This window comes from Colobus angolensis, unplaced genomic scaffold (assembly GCF_000951035.1).
Source record: "Colobus angolensis palliatus isolate OR3802 unplaced genomic scaffold, Cang.pa_1.0 Scaffold18, whole genome shotgun sequence".
Taxonomy (NCBI): Eukaryota; Metazoa; Chordata; class Mammalia; order Primates; family Cercopithecidae; genus Colobus; species Colobus angolensis.
In genome coordinates, this window is record NW_012114932.1 from 3,081,136 (window position 1) to 3,085,146 (window position 4,011).

Here is a 4,011-nt window from a genome sequence, read left to right on the forward strand (position 1 = left end):
TGTGCCTGCAGCTTTAACGCCTTCCACATTTTCCCTGTATACAAACACTAGGCTACCAGGGGGCCCGCTTTAAGGTGGACCCAACTGCTGAAGGCTGAACTCAGATGGCAGCAGATGGTGGGAGTTCCAGATGCTGAGTCCTCCAGGAGGTGAGCAACCTAGAGGCTTTCCAGGCAGGGCACGCCTGGGGACGCCAGGCCCAGGACAGAAGCTTGTGGAGTCCACCTTAAGCGAGAGGCCAAGCCCGGCCAGGCCCCGCCCCGCGTGGGGGTGCTCGACCAAAGGAGGCTCTGGCGGGCGACAGAAGGTGGGTCCAAGGAGCTAGCTTGGAACCCTAGCCTTCCGAGGCTCCACTACTAGGCCAAGTCACGGCCCTAGCTCCACCCCACATGGAGGGACGTCCATGGGCGGAGCGAGCCGTCCATACCCTAGGATCCACCATCTGCTTTAGCAGCCAGAGGCGCGGCCAGCCTCCCCCTGCTGAAGCGTTCACTTTAAGTCTGGCCGGGAGGCAGTCCCAGATCTCGCGGGATCCGACGCCCCGATTCTCGCGAGAGGAGCAATCGACTCCTATTGGCTGTGAGGGTTGAATGTAAGATGGCGCCCAGGGAGCTGTGAGGAGAAAATCCTGTCGGTCTTGGAGCGACGACGGCAGAACCAGGGTCCCTGGCGGTGCGGCGGGGCCGGCGGGTAGAGCGGAGGCGGCGGCGGCGGTGACGTCGCCGGGTGAGGGCTCCAGTGCGGGCGGGGATGCGGCGAGGCTGTGGGCCTGAGTCGGGGAGCCCACCCCACACAACGGCGGGCGGGGGCGGGCGGGCCGCTACCGCTGGGCCCTGGAGAGCTCGGGGCGGCTCCGGAGCCGAAAACGTTCCAGGGCTCGCGCACCCCGCCCTGTGGGTGGGGGAGGGGTGGGCCGGAGATTTGGGTGGGCGCGGCGCGAGATCGCGCGCTAGTGCGGGCGCGCGGCTGAGCCTGTTTTACGCGCGGGCGCGCGCGCGCTGTGCGGCTCTGGGTGCGCGTGGTCGCAGACGTGCGCGTTCCCGGTCCGGATATCTCTCCTCTAGGAGCTGTGGCCCGTGGGCAAGAGCGGCTTTCCGTGGCGCGCGCCCTTCACAACACCCCAGTTTTGGGGCGCGTGCTCTGATGTTGGGTGGCGGTGCCGCCTCGAGAGCGCGCAGGAGGCTTCTGCTGAGCAGAGGGCCGGCCGAGGCTCGTTGCGCGGGGAAGGTTGAGGATTGTTGGGTCCTTTCTGGTCTGGTGACGTTCCCGGGCATCCGTGGCCTCGGTCTGGAAAGAAACCAACCAGCTTTGCTGTCTGGCTTGCGGCTCCACTCCTCTGTGAGGGGGGCGAGATTGCCCGTTCTCCTCAAAGAATGCCGTTACTTGAGGCCCAAGTACGGTGTGAGTGCTTGGGTAGGGTGCTTCTGCTTCGGAAACCAAGCCCTGTTGGCTTGAGAGGGCAGTGAGCCCCTTCGGATTTCCTCACCTTGTATTGGGCTTTGTGCCGGGCAGGGAGGGTTAATATTAGAAGGCCCTTGAGTGGTACCTGCTTATCTTTCATTAGAAATTAATACGTCCATAAGCGCAATTCATACACGTCACCACTGTGCGCTCCGGAAGGGAATTCGCTTATGTGGACCATGTGAACTCCGAGCTCTAAAATGCCAGTTTAAATCCTTAAACGCAGGCTTTTCTTTTGCGTAGGTGGGAGGGGCTTACTTAGTCTCTTATACTAAGGGCCCACCTTTGCCTCAGCCAAAAAGTTGACCTTAAACAAAATTGAACAACCTGAGAATCAGTGTTTACCTTTTTTGAAATTGCAGAAATCTCCAGCAGAAATTACTAAAATCTGACAGTGTATCACTGTGAAAGTCACTTTTGATGTAGGGTTTCAGTCCTTTTCAGTTCTTTTTTTGACCCTGCCACTGTGTTTTGTTGTCAAGGAAGTTCTAGGTTTATCCTAGAGAAATATGCACCTCTATTTTCTAATACAAAATATCTGCTAGTTTATGATTTACAGTCTTGCTTCATTAAGCTTAAGGAAAAGGAAGCTAAGAGGAAGTAAAATTAGCCAGCAGATTTGATAATGGTGGGGTAGTTCTTTCTAATGTACTGTATTTTTTTTAAGAACAAAGTTAAAATTATTAATAAAAAGAGGCTGAGGATGGAAGGAACTTTTTTGTTCTGTCTTCTTCAGAATATTAGAAGTCTTAAGAACTCAGGACAAGCAGCAGAAATACATGCAACATGGTGACTGGTGAGTTAAAATTGTTCATATGCTGGAAGTATGTGTGCACAGTTTTTTTTCTGGTAATACTGAAGCATTACAAATCCTGTCAATTATTCTGCGTGCTGTCTTCCAGAAACTGTTAGTTGCTGTAAACTGAAGATGTGGGAGAACAGCATCTTTGAATTCAGCCAGTTTGCTACTTGCGCAGTTTTCTCCTGTTAGGATGTAAGTCAGTGGAACCCGCATATTTAAGCGTGGCAAGGCATCAGCTTTTAAAAGGACCTAGATGGTTCAAAGAAAAGCTGTAGAGTTTTTCTAGAATACACTTAAAATTTTTATTTATTTATTTATTTTTTGAGACGGAGTCTCGCTCTGTCACCCAGGCTGGAGTGCAGCGGTGTGATCTCGGCTCACTACAACCTCCTCCGCCTCCCAGGTTGAAGCGATTCTCCTGCCTCAGCCTCCCGAGTAGCTGGGACTACAGGCTTGTGCCACCATGCCCGGCTAATGTTTGTATTTTTGGTAGAGATGGGGTTTCACCATGTTCATCAGGCTGGCCTCGAACTCCTGACCTTGTGATCCACCCGCCCTTGGCCTCCCAGAGTGTTGGGATTACAGATGTGAGCCACTGCACCCGGCCAAATTTTGATTAGTTTTTTAGGCTTGCTTGTTCTGGGTTATCTTTGTTAAAAACAACTATTAAGTTTGAGATCTTCCTTTTAAATTGGTGTTTATAAATAATGTTTCTCCAAGTTTGTCAACTAAGATTTACTTATTAGATGTCTTCCTTCGGGTCCTCTCTGATGAAGTATTCGTATACCTCTTTGAGAACCTCTGCAGTTCCTCTCTCCAGCTTATGTTGTCATTTCAAACTAAAGATCAAATAGTGGCTTTTCTTTTAAATTTGAATTGCTCTAGGAAAGTAACCAAAGTCAGGGGCTCTGGACGTGACTGTCTTTCTTTAAGGCAGCTTCAGAATCAGGGATGTCTTTCCTTACTTTGGATACGCTTTTTTTTTTTTTTCTTAATATGCTTTCTTTTAGTTTAATTAGTTGTGGTTTATATTTCATGTGCCGTGCCTCTTTCTTGTCTGCTTTTTAAATGGCCACTCTTGATCTGTAAGGGTCTCTGATTTCTGAATTAGCTTTAGAATTAGGTGTTACATGAATACCTGTTCTTTTCTTTTTATTATTATTATTTTTTTGCCTGGGCTGGAGTGCTGTGGTGAGATCTTGGTTCACTGCAAGCTCCGCCCCCTGTGTTCACGCCATTCTCCTGCTTCAGCCTACCAAGGAGCTGGGACTACAAGTGTCTGCCACAATGCCCTCCTTATTTTTTGTATTTTTTAGTAGAGACAGGGTTTCACTGTGTTAGCCAGGATGGTCTCGAACTCCAGACCTCGTGATCCGCCCACCTCGGCCTCCTAAAGTATGGGGATTACAGGCGTGAGCCACTGCGCCCAGCCTAATACCTGTTCTTTTCTGTTATTCTGTTGCCCTGCATTTTGTTCCAGATGTTTTAAGTCCTCTCCAGACTTCACTTAAATGCTTCCTTTTTATTTTTTCCTAGTTATTACATTAGATTGTGATTTCTGTTATTAAATTGATGTGGCTGTGTGAAGACATGATAGATTAATTTCTTCCTTTGCTGAAAGAGGGAAGGAGTGCTCCTTTTGTCTCACTCTTCAGGCAAGGGCAAAACTGTAGGTAGAAATGGTGGCTGTGTCAGAAGGCTGTTTTTCTCTCTCTTTTTTTTTTTTTGAGATGGGATTTGTTTTTTTT

General features: G+C 49.8%; 1 protein-coding gene across 3 annotated transcripts in view; it reads left to right on the forward strand.

The window, feature by feature from the left end:
- The first annotated feature begins 271 nt into the window (after positions 1 to 271).
- Positions 272 to 4,011, forward strand: part of QRICH1 (glutamine-rich 1) — a 77,011-nt gene continuing 73,271 nt past the window's right edge. Inside the window, exons 1-2 of one of the 3 annotated variants that reach the window (XM_011939123.1) lie at positions 572 to 726; positions 2,198 to 2,257. The gene's annotated coding sequence lies outside the window, so the exon portion shown is untranslated. Of the gene's footprint in view, positions 727 to 1,012; positions 1,395 to 2,197; positions 2,258 to 4,011 lie in introns of those variants that run through there. The other 2 variants (XM_011939124.1, XM_011939122.1) reach the window with 2 other exon arrangements.